Genomic DNA, 16,563 nt, shown 5'->3' with positions numbered 1-16,563 from the left:
TGGGTAGTGTCAATATTTTAATAATATTTGTTCTTCCAATCCATGAGCGTGAAATATTTTTTTTTCTTTTTTTGTGTGTGTCTTCTTCCATTTATTTCATTCGCTTTCTGTAGTTTTCAGTTTATAGATTTTTCACCTCTTTGGTTAGGTTTATTCCTAGATATTTCATGGCTTTTGGTGCAATTGTAAATGGAATTGATTTCTTGATTTCTGTTTCTATTGCTTCATTGTTGGTGTATAGAAATCCAACTGATTTCTCTGCATTGATTTTATAGCCTGCAACATTGTTGAATTTATGGATCAGTTCTAGCAGGCTTTTTGGTGGAATCTTTTGGGTTTTCCACCTAGAGTTATCATGTCTTCTGTGAAGAGTGGAAGTTTGACTTCCTCATTGCTGATTTGGATGCCTTTTATTACTTCATATTGTCTGATTGCTGACAGTAGGACTTCCAATACTATGTTGAATAACAGTGGCTAGAATGGACATTACTGTAGTGTTCTTGACCTTAGTGGGGGAGCTCTCAGTTTTTCCCCATTGAGGATGTTATTAGTGGTGGGTCTTTCATACATGACTTTTATGATCTTGAGGTATGATGCTTCAATCCCTACTTTCTTGAAGGTTTTTTTTATCAAGAAAGGATACTGTATTTTGCTGAATGCTTTCTCTGCATCTATCGAGAGGACCATTTAGTTCTTTTCCTTTCTTTTATAGATACAATGTATCACAATGATTGTTTGGTGTATATTGAACCAGCCCTGCATCCCAGGTATAAATCCCACTTGGTTGTGATGAATAATTCTTTTAATGTATTGTTGGATCCAGTTGGCTAGTAACTTGTTGAGGATTTTTGCATCTATGTTCATCTGGGAGTTGGTTGCTAGTTCTCCTTTTTAGCAGGGTCTTTGGTTTTGAAATCAAAGTAATGTTGGCTTCATAGAATGAGTTTGGGAGTTTTCCTTCCATTTATATTTTTTGGAACAGCTTCAAGAGTATAGGTGTTAACTTCTGAGTATAGGTGTTAAATGTTTCCATTTATATTTTTTGGAACAGCTTCAAGAGTATAGGTGTTAATTTCAAAAGTATAGGTGTTAAATGTTTGGTACAATTCCCCTGGAAAGACATCTAGTCCTGGACTCTTGTTTTGGGGGAGATTTTTGATTAGTAATTTGATTTCTTTATTGGTTATGGGTCTATTCAAGTTTTCTATTTTTTCTTGTTTCAGTTTTGGTAGTTGATATGTTTCTAGGAACTTGTCCATTTCTTCCAGATTGCCCAATTTATTGGCATATAATTGCTCATAATATTTTCTTATTATTGTTTTTGTTTCTGCAGTGTTGGTTGTGATCTCTCCTCTTTCATTCTTTATATTATTTACTGGGTCCTTTCCTTTCACTTTTTGATCAAACTGGCTAGGGGTGTATCAATTTTGTTAATTCTTTCAAGGAACCAGATCCTGGTTTCATTGATCTGTTCTACTGTTTTTGTTGGCTGGTTGGTTGGTTGGTTGGTGGGGTTTTTTTGTGGGTTTTTTTTGTTGTTTTTGTTTTGTTTTGTTTTGTTTTTTGGGGGTTTCAATAGCATTGATTTCTGCTCTAATCTTCATTAGTTCTCATTTTCTGCTGGTTTGGGGTTTTATTTACTGTTGTTTTTCCAGCTCTTTAAGGTGTAAGGTTAGGTTGTGTATCTGAGATCTTACTTCCTTCTTTAGGAAGGCCTGGATTTCTCTCTACTTTACTCTTATGACTGACTTTACTGCATCCCAGGGGTTTTGGGCTTTGGTGTTATCCTTTTCATTGGCTTCCATGTACTTTTTAATTTCCTCTTTTTTTTTTATTTTTTTTTCAACGTTTATTTATTTTTGGGACAGAGAGAGACAGAGCATGAACAGGGGAGGGGCAGAGAGAGAGGGAGACACAGAATCAGAAACAGGCTCCAGGCTCTGAGCCATCAGCCCAGAGCCTGACGTGGGGCTCGAACTCACAGACTGCGAGATCATGACCTGGCTGAAGTCGGACGCTTAACCGACTGCGCCACCCAGGCGCCCCTTTAATTTCCTCTTTAACTTCTTGGTTAGCCCATTTATTCTTTAGTAGGATGTCCTTTAGTCTCCAAGTATTTGTTGTCTTCCCAAATTTTTTCTTGTCGTTGATTTTGAGATCATAGCATTATGGTCTGAAAATATGTATTGTCTTATCTTGATCTTTTTGTACTTGTTGAGGGCTGATTGGTGTGCCAGTATGTGATGTATTCTGGAGAATGTTCCATGTGCACTGGAGAAGAAAGTGTATTCTGATGATTTAGGGTGAAATGTTCTGAATATAAATGTCAACTCCATATATCCGGTCCAGTGTGTCATTCAGAACCATTGTCTCCTTGTTGATTTTTTGATTAGATGATCTGCCCAATGCTGAAAGCAGGGTGTTGATGTCTCCTACTATTGTGGTATTATTGTCAATGAGTTTCTTTACATTTGTGATTAATTGATTTATATATTTGAGTGTCTCACATTTGGAGCATAAATGTTTACAATTGTCAGATACTCTTGGTGGATAGACCCCTTATTATGATATAATGCCATACTTCATCTCTTTTTACAGTTTCTGTTTTAAAATCAGATTGCCTGATATAAGTATGGCTACTCCAGCTTTCTTTTGGCAACCATTAGCATGATAGATTGTTCTCCATCCCCTTAATTTCAATCTGAAGGTGTCTTTAGGTCTAAAATGGGTCTCTTGTAAACAGCATATAGATGGATCTTGTTTTCTTATCCATTTTGTTACCCTATGTCTTTTGATTGAAGTGTTTAGTCCATTCACATTTTGAGTGAGTACTGAAAGATATGAATTTATTGCCATTGTGTCGCCTGTAGAGTTTGAGTTTCGGGTGATGTTCTCTCATCCTTTCTAGTCTTTGTTGCTTTTCCTTTTTGTTTTGTTTCAGCTTTTCTCCCTCAGAGAGTCCCCCTTAAAATTTCTTGCAGGGCTGGTTTAGTGGCCACAAACTCTTTAATTGTTGTTTGTCTGGGAAAGTCTTTATCTCTCCTTCTATTTTGAATGAAAGCCTTGCTGGATAAAGAATTCTTGGCTGCATATTTTTCTGAATCAGCACACTGAATATATCCTGCCACTCTTTTCTGGACTGCCAAGTTTCTGTGGATAGGTCTGCTGTGACCATGATCTGTCTTCCCTCATAAGTTAAGGACTTTTTTCCCTTGCTGCTTTCATGATTTTTTCCTGGTCTGTATTTTGTGAATTTGACTATGATATGCTTTGTTGATTGTAGATTTTTGTTTAATCTAATTGGAGTTCTCTGTGCTTCCTCAATTTCAATGTCAGTGTCTTTCCCAGGTTAGGAAAGTTTTCCACTATGATTTGCTCACATAAACATTCTACCCCCTTTTCTCTCTGTCTTCTGGGACCCCTATGATTTGGGTGTTATTCCTTTTTAAAGAGTCACTGAGTTCTTTGTTTTTTATATCAGCTTTTTTGCCTTAGTCTCCCTCTCTTTTTCTGCTTCATTATTCTCCGTAAGTTTGTCCTGCATATTGCTGATTCACTGCTCTGTTTCATCCATCTTTGCCACCATCACTTCCATTCAAGACTGCATCTCAGTTATAGTATTTTTAGTTTTGTCCTGACTAGATTTTACTTCTTTTATCTCTGTAGAAAAGGATTTTAATGTATTTTCAACCTCAGCTTGTATTCTTATTATCATGATTCTAAATTCGGGTTCAGACATCTTGCTTGCACTTGTGTTGATCAAGTCCCTGGCTGTCATTTCTTCCCATTTTTTTTTTTTTTTGAAGTGAATTTCTTTCTTTTTCATTTTGGAGGAAAATAAAGAATTAATAAAATAAAAAATTAAAATTAAAAAATTAAAAACAACACAAAAATATCAAATAAAGGATGCTAGATCCTAGGTGTGTTTTGGTCTCGTTGTTGAAAGAAGCTTGATAGAATAGAGAAAAAATGGAAAGAAATGAAAAGGAATAAAATGTGGGGGAAAAGTGGGAAAACGTTTAAAATTTAAAAAATGAATACAATAAAATAGAATAAAATGAAATTATGAAAGTAAAATAGAATTAAAAATTTTAAAAATATAGTAGGAAAAAATAAAAGAAAAAAATTTTTATAAAAATAGAAAATATTTTTTTCCTCTTTCTGTTCATGAATAAGAAGAGAAAAGAAATAGAAAAAAATTGAATAGATGGAACAGCAAACAGAATGAAATATGATAGAAATTACATCCTGTTTCCCCTAGAAGTCAAACTATGAAGCATTTTATAGTCTGTAAACTAAGCAAACAGACTTGTGGTGTTCTTCTAGAGAGGTTGGCACAGACGGGTCTTGGTGTAATGGCTCCATTCTCCACTAGATTGTGCTGTTTAGCTTACTGGGGAAGATTGTTGTGGCACCTGCAAGCCTGTATGCACATGTGCAGGACCAGTGAAAACGGGGTCACCCAGCTACCCAGTCTCTAGCATCAGAACTCTATGCTTTCACTGATAGGCAATCAAGCACCCCCCCTTTGTCCCTGGATTCCATCTACTCCCCACTTCTATGCTCTGACCAAACTGTCAGCATGCCAGGTGGCACCTCCTTCCCAAATTTTATCTCAGATGGGGCTCTGTTTCCAAACCCCTCATTCTGAACACCCAGTGGCTTCGACCCACTCTTGGGTCTTGCAGACCAATGGCCAGGTGCTGCCTGCTCCCAGGAATGTGTGTACAACCATGGTGCTGCAGATGCCCAGAGAATGCAGCCAGTGCCAGGCTGCCCCAGAAAAAGTTCATGCCATCGTCTAGCAGCAGCATTTCAGGGATTATGGTAAATCACAACACACATCTAGTGCCAGGCTTCACCACCCCTTAACATCCTTGTTCCAACACCAGCAAATATGGCTGTTCTCTGGGGTCCACTGTGACCTTTGCCTGTGGGGAGACCACATAGCCTCTACCAAGTATCCTCTCTGCAAGGGGACCGCTTCTCCCCATGTGACCTGAGGACCCCTCAGACCTCACTGCTCCTAGGGATCCACCCTTCCCACCAGAGCTCTACTCAAGCTGTGGAGTTTCAGACTGTGCTCCCCTGTTTATTTTTTTTAATTTTTTTAATGTTTGATTTATTTTTGAGACAGGGAGAGACAGAGCATGAACAGGGGAGGGTCAGAGAGGGGGAGACACAGAATCTGAAACAGGCTCCAGGCTCTGAGCTGTCAGCACAGAGCCTGACGTGGGGCTCGAGCTCACAGACTGTGAGATCATGACCTGAGCCGAAGTTGGCCGCTTAACCGACTGAGCCACCCAGGCGCCCCAGTGTGCTCCCCTGTTTATAGAGTCCTAATGATATTTAAACCCTCTCCTTTCTCCTTTATCCTTCCTCCTTTCTTTTTTAAGACCCTTATGGGTGTTCCCACTCTTTCTCTTTCTCCCCAGCTACTTTTGGGGGGGAGTGCTTTTCCTGTACTCTCCTCCCTGTTTCCATCCTCTCTCCACAAGCAAAAACAGCTCCCTACCCTCTGTGGTGCAACTTCCGAGTTCTGTGGCTCAAGTTATGCAGATTGCTGTGTTAATTCTCACACAATTTTCTAGGTGTGCAAGATGATTTGGTGTTGATCTAGCTGCATTTCTGGGACGAGAGAGAAAAAAATGTTCCATGCTGCTCTGCCATCTTGGCCCCTCCAATCTATATGATACTCTTTATAGAAAACCCAAAAGACTCCACCAAAAAACAATGCTGGGATGACACACAAATACAGTAAAATCACAGCATACAAAATCAATGCACAGAAGTCTGTTTCATTTCTATACATCAATAATGAAGCAGCAGAAAGAGAAATTAAGAAAACAATCCCATTTACAACTGCACCCAAAACAATAAGATCCCTAGGAATAAACCTAACCAAAATGGTGAAAGATGCATACTCTTAAAACTGTAAAACACTGGTAAAAGAAATTGAGGGGGACAACAAAGCAGGAAAGAATATCCAGTGGAAAAAAGACAGTGCCTTCAACAATTGGTGTTGGGAAAACTGGACAGCAACATAAAAAAGAATGGAAATGGGCCACTTCTTTACACCATACACAAAAATAGATTCAAAATGCATGAAAGACCTAAATGTGAGACAGGAAACCACCAAAATCTTAGAGAAGAACACAGGCAGCAACCTCTTTGACCTTGACCATAGCAACTTCTTACTAGACACATAACCAGAGACAAGGGAAACAAAAGCAAAAATTAACTATTAGGAGTTCTTTGAGAAAAAAAAAATACCTTCTGCACAGCAAAGGAAACAATCAATAACTGAAAAACAATTTTTGGAATGGGAGATGTTTGCAAATGATGTATCTGATAAAGGGTTAGTATCCAAAATCTATAAAGAACTTACCAAACTCAACACCCAAAAAACACGTAAACCAGTTAAAAAATGGGCATAGGGGAATGTGGGTTGCTCAGTCAGTGAGCATCAGACTCTTGATTTCTCATGGTTTGTGAGATTGAGCCCCATATCAGACCTCTGTGCTTGGGATTTTCTCTTTCCCTTTCATTCTCTCTCTCTCTCTCTCTCTCAAAAACAAATAAATAAACTTTAAAAAATGCATAGACATGAATAGACACTTTTCCAAAGAAGACATCCAGATAGCTAACAGACACATGAAAAGATATTCAATATCACTTGTCATCAAGGAAATACAAATCATAACCAAATAGGTGTGAGACAACACCTCATACCTAACATAATGGCTAAAATTAACAACACAGGAAACAACAGATGTTGGTGGGGATGTGGAGAAAGGGGAAAACTCTTATACTGTTAGTGGGAATGAAAACTGGTGCAGCCTCTCTGGAAAATAGTGTGACAGTTCCTCAGTTAAAAATAGAATTGCCTTAAGATCCAGCAATCACATGTTGGCTATTTACCCAAGGAATACAAAAACACCAATTCAAAGTGATACGTGCACCCTTATGTTTATAGCAGCATTATTTACAATAGCCAAGAAGTTACCCACATCCATGGGTTGATGAATGTATAAAGTATATGTGGTTATATATATATATATATATATGGAATATTATTCAGCCAAAACAAGAGAATGATTGTTTTCCCTTTTACAACAACATGGATGGATGGAGCTAGAGAGTATAATGGTAAGTAAAGTAAGTCAGTCAGAGAAAGATAGGTATCACATGATTTCACTCTCGTGGAATTCAGGAAAAAACAAAAGAGCAAAGGAAAAGAGAGAGAGAGATACAATCAAGGAACAGATTCTTAGTTATAGAGAAAAAATTGATAGAGGGAGGTAGGTGGGGATTGTGATAAACAGGTGATGGGGATTAAGGAGTGCACTTTTTGTGATGAGCACAGGGTGATGTACAGAATTGTTCAATCACTATATTAAACACTGAAACTAATGTAATACTGTGTGTTTAATTGGAATTAAAATAAAAGCTGGGTGCCTGAGTGGCTCAGTTGGTTAAGCATCTGACTCTTGATTTTAGTTCAGGTCATGCATGATCTCATGGGTCATGAGATCGAGCCCCCATCAGGTTCTGTACTGACAGTGCAGAACCTGCTTGGGATTCTCTCTCGCCCTCTCTGTCTGCCCCTCACCTGCTCATTCTATCTCAAAATAAATAAATAAATAAACTTAAAAAAACTAAAATAAAAACTTAAAAAATAAAGTATAAATTCATGAAGTATTTAATATTTCAGTTTTGTCCACTGAAAAGACTTAGAAATAATAACCAACTGAATAATATTGAGTATTCCTAGCCCCCAGAACAGATTATAGTTTTAAAATGCCATTTCACTGTAAAAAAAAAAAAAAATACAAGGACACTTGGAGAAATGGCCAATTCCAGGTTGGCACAAGAATATACAAGATAAGCTTGGAACTTCTTATCATACTAGATAGCCAGGAATATAGCATAACTGTTAGGTTCATTACTAAAGTACTCAAGGGTCAACTTGAAAGGATTTCCACTGACCAAAGATGGGATAATTTGAACTTGAATGAGGATAATCATTGTAATTGATCAAAACTCATCATATTTGCTAAAAATCATAATTTAAAAATGATACAAAAATTAATTGACTATGTTTAGAGAATAATATAGGACAGATTTATCACCTTGACAACTAGTTAAATTAAAGAGGAAAATCAGCCATCCTGCCTTTCTTGTGTGACTTATACCAATGGGTAAACAAAAAGTAAAGAAGAAGAAATATTCTTCATGAAAGTATTCTAACCAAAATAATAATAATAATAATAATAATAATAATAAAAAAGAATAGTTTTAGAATATCATGTTTGTGATATGTGATATGATATGTGAAATCAGTGGATTTAATGGATTTAAGCACTGAGCATTAACAGCTGCTAATATCACAAAAGACAAATTAGACACAAGGTGCCTTCTGATGAAGAAACAGACCACCATATTCCGTATTCCTTTCAAAGTAACCAAACTTGAATCTGATCAAGCCTCTGAACCAATTTGTAGGAAACTGGACAGAGAAGCAACAAGGTAAACAGCATGATGATTATGCAAACAGCAACATCCACACTAGGAGAAACTACAGGTCAAATGACAGGGATCTTTAATAGATAAATTATAAAGGAAAGAAGAGGTGGAAGGGGAACTTGAAAATTAAGAGACTTAAGACATTTTGCATTGTAAAAGGGATAAAGGATGAGACTTAATCATAACATCCAGGGATATTCTTTGGGTGATAAAGCTATACAGGAATGCAAATGTGATTGTTATGAAATCAGTTGGTGGCCACTTTGATAGAAGCAGGTGTGACTCAAGGGGGCACATAGAAGGGTTGCTGGGTGACTGGCAAGGTTCTATTTTTCACCTTGGTTTTGGTTACAAGGGTGATATCTTATAAAATGCATTAGTCATACATTGATTGGTTTTCTGTATCTGTGCTTTATTTTACAGTAAAAGTAATTTCAAAACTTTATTCTATTTGGAATTTATTTTGGAATTTAATGTGTGACAGTGGCATAAATTGTTTTTTCCCCAAATGATAAGGGAACTTGTAGAGGCTAATGAGGGGGAAAGACCTAAGTGACAACTCATATCATGTATTCATAAGATGATTATTTATTCTTAAAACACAGTGCTGAGTGAATAAAGCTGTATGATGCTGTTTAAGTCCAAGAACAAACCATACTAGCTGTATTTAATGTACACCTTCATTAAAAAAATAAATAAGTAAATAGCAAGGGGAGGGGCTCCTGGGTGGCCTTGTCAGTTGAGCGTATGACTTCAACTCAGGTCATGATCTCACAGTCCATGAATTTGGGCCCTGCCTTGGACTCTGTGCTGACAGCTTAGAGCCTGGAACCTGCTACAGATTCTGTGTCTCCTTCTCTCTCTGCCCCTCCCCAACTTGCACTCTCTCTCTCTCAAAAGTAAAAAAAAAAAAAATTAAATAAATAAATAAATAAATAAATAGCAAGGGGAAAATACAGGCAAAGAGTCAGCAGAAAGCAGGACATCATGATAAAACATGAAACATAGGAAATGCTCTGTGTCAGGTAAGTAGCCTTCAGCTAGTGTAGGAATGAATCTGCAATTCAGGGCCCAGTGTTGAAATTGTAGGGGATGGCAAGAGTGGCCTGCTCATTGTTCTCCTGAAATTGAGGCCAATGGGGAAGGCATGACTGAGCCAGAGAGTACACAGTTGTGAAGAGACCTTAGCAATCATCTTGCCCAGGATCTCCAACCCAGTAATGCTGGGGATTTATAAGTCCCAAATTTTCTCCATCAGAGATACAAGGAGTGAGGAAGAAGGGGGCAGGGAGGTGGAGAGGACCCTTCCAAGCCTCGAGTGCCACTCAGAAATGCATGTGGTAACAAAACTGCCCTCTCCTGTCTGAGGTCTGGACATAACAAGAAATCAGTGAAGTTACAGGAAGGCCTAACCAAGGAACACACAGCAGCTGGAATCGTCAGGGTTTGGGGGCTTCTGTAGCCTCGTGAGTAAACATGTCAGTACCCTAGCTCTCCACCTCTTCATGTCTGCTAGCCTTCACCCCCTTATTCCTGCAGAACCAAAGGAATCCCAAACTCCTTGACTGGCAACTGCTCACCCTGAAGAGTTAGTGTCCCAAAGCCTCAATGCAAGCAGTATTGTGCTGTTTGTATGCCCAACTGTGGAAAGCTTAGCCTGGTGCCCATTAAAGAGATTTCTATGGGGGGAAAGAAAGTGTAGAGGACATTTAGGGATCCTAAACATGCTTGACTGGTGGAATCGTGGTGTGCCCTGAGCACTCTGGCTGCCTCTGGATCATGGGTCTCGAGAGACCTTCTCCTCCCTCACACATCCCCACTGCTGCTGAGAGTCAAAAGACACAGAGTGACCAGGAGCTAGGCTCTACTGTTCCCACCATTTCTATGTATGTGGCATGGTCTCTCAGGTTACTTAGTGTTTCTGAGCCTTGATTTCATAATCTGTAAAACTAAGGCAATAATGCCACGCTGTTAAATGAATTATAATACGTAAAATACAGAAGAAGTGCTCAACCACCGTGACTATTCTACTATGGGGACACTGTGGCCCTGGACACCAGAGCCAGAGAGTGACTTAATTCACCTGTTTCCTGCATGGCTGTGAGCTGGAGCTCTACCTTCTCTTCTCCCCTTGCTGAACCACCCAGTACCATCCCACCCTGGCAGCTAAGCCTGCTGCTCCAGCTTTTGTCCCCATGAGGCTCCCAACACACAGAAGGGACAATGAACTTACCCTCAAGGACAACTGGAGAGGTGAGAGGTGTTATGGACTGAAGTTGTCCATTCTTCCCCAGATTCATATGTTGAAGCCTATTTCCCTAATTGTTACTGTTTGGAGATGGGGCCTTTTGGAGGCAGGTAGGTTTAGATGAGGTGGGAGTTGGGGGTGGGTTAACTATGTGAAGAGGGTCAAGAGGTACAAACTTCTAGGTATAAAATAAATAAGTTATAAAACATAATAAATTTAATATATAGCCTGGTGACTATTATTAATAATTATGTATTGTATATTTGAAAGTTGCTAAGAGAGTATATCTTAAAAGTTCTCATCATAAGAAAAAATTATAACTCTGTGAGGTGATGGTTGTGAATTAGACTTGTTGTGGTGATCATATCATAATGTATACATATATTGAATCATTCTTTTCCACACTCGAAACTAAACAATGTTATATGCCAATTATATCTCAGTTGAAAAAACAACTACAAACAACAACAACACTACGAGTGTGTATATGAGAGTGTTTCTGGATGAGATAAATTAAATAATTAAATTAAATTAATAAAATAAAATAAAATGGTACATCATGACAAATCAAACCGACCAAAACTGAATGATATTGTTACAATGTTTTACAAGTCTTAGTCTAAATTATTTTGTCCAAGAGACAATAAACAAGTTATGTAGTTCTCACCCTTTTATCTTTGTATATAAATTTTTAATATAATATACCTGCATGTTATATAATCAGAGAGAAGGGCAGTGTGTGAGATTCACCTCCTTTGCCTACAGGTCTCTGTGGACAAGGGGATGATCTCTGAAGCTTTGGTTATGTATAGAAGAATTCAGTGGGCACTTCCCATGCATGTGTGCATGCGTGTATGTTGCATTAATCACATACAGACTTAGAGATTAAAGGAAGGTATAGGCTATGAAGTGTAAGCAAATGACACTTACAAATAAAATCACCTCCACAGTGGCTCCACAAATGCGCCACACACCCTCACACAGATGGCTGCGTACACCTGCCATCTCTCTGTTCAACACAAAATACACAATTATTACCTCCAGTAATGTCAATTTACATCCACAACAAGCACACAATGCTACCTCGGCTCACCTCAGAGGTATATGTAATCACCCACTGACCCCTCTCCCCACCACCCACACTCAGCCAAACCAAGCTGCTGATCAACAACCAGGTCAGGTGCCTGGACCCAAGGAAGGAGCCCTGAGATGGGGGGAAGGAGACATTGCATGCTGGATTCCTTGTGTTCTGGGATTTCCAGGGAAGCACTAGAAGCTTGGCCAGAGGCGGATGGGCCAAGGTGAAGTAACTGCAGTGCAACCTCCTTCTGGAGGAGAGTCCCTGTACTCTGCAGGTATTCAGGCATATTTCAGAGTAACTAAATGAACAGGTATGAATGAAGGATTGATTGGTTGAGTTGTTATTCAGTACAGTGATTTACTGTATGAAAATAGGAAGTTCTTGGAGGCAGGAACTTTTTCTTATTCTTTTTAGTGTTTCAAAACCATTATTATGTGTCTACTCTTTACCTGAACCTGCATCTCCAAGTTTGGAAAGTGCTTGGCATGCATTTTGCTATTTTCCCTCCTTCCCTCTCCACCTCCCTCTTTCCTTCTTCCCAGTCTCTTTTCTTTCCCTTTACTTTCCTCACTTTAGTTGCACTTCATTTGAAGAGACATTTAAGATAACACAGAGCCTGACACTTTGCTCATGATTTTCTCAAGCAATCTATAACTATGGATGAAGGAATGAGAGAGGAAAAAGGGAAAGTCCAGGAAAGATGACAAAGCCTCCTTCAAGCCAAGACAGTTTCTAGCCCACCAGTCAGACAGACAAGTAGTTTTTGTGTCTTCCCTATTTTAACCAGTCCTTGAAGTGCTTCTGAAGTCAGACGGAGTCAGCAGAAATGGAGAAATGAGAAGTTGTCTTCCTAATGCCCTGAAGCATGTAAGTCAGTATCCCACCTCTTCCTTCCAAGTTCTTTCCTCTCAGCACCTGTCTGGGCAGGTAGGTCCCAACTCTACTCACACCAATATTATCTCCAGAGAAGAAGCCCTCACAAGGAGCCCCTGAGGCCCCAGCTTCCTGGGCTTCCCCTTCTGAGACATCACTATAATTTTGTCATTTCTAGAATGATAAATAAATGGAATCATATAGTACATGACCTTTAGAGATTGATCTTTCACTCTGCATAATTACCTGACCTCTATTCAAGTTGTATCAATAATCCATCTGGTTTTATTGCTATGTAGCATTCTATAGTATCCTATGGTGGCACCAGTTTGTTTAACCATTTTCCTACTGTCAGACATTTCAGTTGTTTCCTGGTTTGAGCTGTTATAATTAAGTGTGCTATGAACATTTTTTTTTATTTTGTTTTTGAGAGAGACAGGGACAGAGCGTGAGTTGGGGAGGAGCAGAGAGAGGGGGGAACACAGAATCTGAAGCAGGCTCCAGGCTCCAAGCTGTCAGCACAGAGCCCAACGCAGAGCTTGGACCCAGGAAACGCGAGATCATGACCTGAGCAAAGTCAGCCGCTTAACCGACTGAACCACCCAGGTGCCCCAATGTGCTATGAACATTTATTTATAGGGTGTGTGCGTGCGTGTGTGTGTGTGTGTACATGAATTTTCAGTTCTCTGAGATAAATACCTAAGAATGTAATTGTTGAGTTGTAATGTAAGTTCATGTTTAGTATTGAAAACAATTGCTAGATTCTTTCCAGAGTGGCTGTACCATTTTATATTCTGACCAGAAATGAATAAGTGATCCAGTTTCTCTCCTTACTAGCATTTGGTGTTATCACTACTTTTTTATTTTAGCCACTCTTCAGAGTGATGGTAGCATCTCCTTGAGATTATAATTTGTACTTCAATAATATAAACATCAATGTGTTTTCATGTCTTTTGGCTTATTTTCTAAAATTAGATTGTTTACGTTTTTACCATTAAGTTTTGAGAGTTCTGTATGTATCCTATGTATGAGTCAGATATGTGGTTTGTGGGGAGGAAGAGTTAAGATGGTGGGAATGTAGGGGAACCCTGGGCTTTCTAGTCCCTCAAACACAGCTGTATTGAGGTCAGATAACTTGGAATACCCAGGAAATTGACCTGCAGAGAGGCAGAAGGATCTCCACAGTTGGAGGGACACAGTATAGCAGTTTCCAGGTATGTGGAAGTGAAGTAGAAGAGAGAAAAACTGCAGTGCCACAGAGGGGAGGGAACCCTTTCCATGGAGAGACAAAAGGGAAAGAAACAAAGAGGGGTTAATAGACTGCAGTATCAGCATTCATACAAGAGGAAAACCTGTCTGGACCACAGACTGGTAAGCAAGAAGTACGGAGTGTTGCATGGGTTTTGTTTTTGTTTTTGTTTTTGTTTTTTGTGTTTTTGTTTTTGTTTTTTTGGCAAACAGTGTTTGGAGAGCAAACCTTGAAGTTTTGGATGGGTGTGACTTTCTCAGGAGCAGACCATGCTCAGAGGAATAGGGAGCTGGCCCTGGGTTCCATAGTATGGTGCAAAAACCTCCCCTGTGCATTGGGAGAGTACTTTCCCCTTTCTGGACACATTTGGAAGAGGATATATTGCCTCCCCAAGGACAAAAGACTCTGCAGGATTCAGCAAAAGGCCTTTCATTAACAGGGGACAGAGGTGCACCCAGAGAGAATATAACCTTTGCTGCTTTTCACTCTGCTACACTATAGATTTTGCACACTGTGTGGGCATGGGAATGTTTTTCTAGGACAAAGGATATGAGACAGAGTGTATCTACTCCACAGAAGGTGGGCGGGTCCATGTGGTGCCAGGTCCATTAAAACTCCAAGTTATGAATCCCAGCCACACTCCAAAGAAACAACACAGAAGAATTGTGGCACAGGGTGAGCTAATTTCCCTCACTATTCTTGAAGGCTGCCTGAATAGTGGGGGGTATGAGATCCTCTGTACTGGGATGAGAAATGAAGTGGCACCATTTACCCCCAATACCAAAATGGTGGGACTTCAGAAAGCAACACAATGGCCCCCAGTGGAAGCAGAACCTCTAACACCAAACCCTACCTCCTATGCCTGGAACTGCTTATTTCATAGGACAAGACTGACTCTGAGCCAATATAGTGGGCCTCCTCCAGAAGAAATGCACAGCCAGCACCCCACTAGCACTAAGTGCACTGGAAATCAGGTGCTTCCAAATGACACCTGCAGTTCTGGTAGAAATAAGACCAGGCTTGCCTTTCTTTTTTTATTTATTTCTTCTTTCATTCTTTTGGAATCAGGCTCATAGTTTCTGGTGTGTTTTATTTTTTTTTCATTTCTTTTTCTCTCTTTTTTTTTTGGATCAGGCTTCTTTATTCTTTTCCTTTTTTCTTTTTTTCTTCTTTTTTTTTCTATTTCTTTCTTTCTTTTTCCTCTGGAGTTAGCTTTAAAGTTTTTTGATTCTATGTTAGTTTTTGTTGTTGCTGTTTTTGCTTTTCCTTTCCTTTTTTTTTCTTTTTCCTTTTTTTGAATCAAGGTTTTGGGTTTTTTTCCCAGGCTTATTTTAACAAGCAAATCAAGCACACTTAGTTAAAGGTCCAAACACTCCCCACTGCAAGAAAAAAAGAGTATTACAGAGGACTGACCAATGGGAAAGAGCAGCCAAAATGCAACAACAGAGTCCACACAGCATACACCAGAAACACTTCCTGAAGTGCTAGGCCCTGGACAGTGTATGATCCCTTTTTAATATAGTATTGCTCTCATGTTCAGGAAACATAACAAACTTTTAAAACACACAAAAGACAGAAATGTAGCCAAAATGACAAGATGAAAAAAATTTCCCGAACAGAAAGGTCAAGAAGAAATCACAGCCAGGGACTTGTTCAAAACATTTATAAGCAATATACCTGAACAAGATTTTAGAAAAACAGTCATAAGACTACAAGCTGACTTGAAGAAAACATAGGAGACACAAGAGAAACCCTTGATGCAGATATCAAAGACCTAAAAACTAGTCAGGCTGAAATAAAAAATGCTATAACAGAGATGCAAAATCAATGGAATATAATAACAATGAGGACTGAAGAAATAGAAGAAAAAATAAGCGATATAGAAGATAAAATTATGGAAAATAATGAAGCTGAAAAAAGACAGAAAGTATTAAATCATGAGGAGAGACATGGAGAATTTAGTGATTCCATAAAACAAAACAATATCCATGTCATAGGATTCCCAGAAAAAGAAGAGCAGGATAAGGGGACAGAAGGTTTATTTGAACAAATTATACCTGAGAACTTCCCTTATCTGGGAAAGAAAACAGGCATTCAAGTCCACAAGGCACAGAGAACTCCCATCAAAAACAACAAAAGCAGGTAAACAGAATGGCATATTATAGTGAAACTTACAAAATATAAAAATAGAGAATTCTGAAAGTATCTAAGTAAAAAGGGTCCTTAATGTACAAGGGAAGACACATAAGGTAGGTAGCAGACCTGTCCACTGAAACTTGGAGGCCAGAGGAGAGTGGCAAGAAATATTCAATGTGTTGATTGGAAAAACTATGCAGCCAACAATTCTTTATCCAGCAAAGCTGTCATTCAGAATAGAAAAAGAGATAAAAAGTTTCACAGACAAACAAAAACTAAAGGACTTTGTGACAACTAAACTAGCCCCACAAGAAATTTTAAGGGGAACTATCTGAATGGAGAAAAGAAAAAAAAAAAAAGAATACCAAAGTAACAAAGACTACAAGGTACTAGACAGAGAACATCACCAAAACACCAATTCTATGGGTAACACAATGGCACTAAATTCAC

The sequence above is a fragment of the Lynx canadensis genome, chromosome A1 (genome assembly GCF_007474595.2).
Source record: "Lynx canadensis isolate LIC74 chromosome A1, mLynCan4.pri.v2, whole genome shotgun sequence".
Lineage (NCBI taxonomy): Eukaryota > Metazoa > Chordata > Mammalia > Carnivora > Felidae > Lynx > Lynx canadensis.
Note: the sequence above shows the minus strand (reverse complement) of the source record.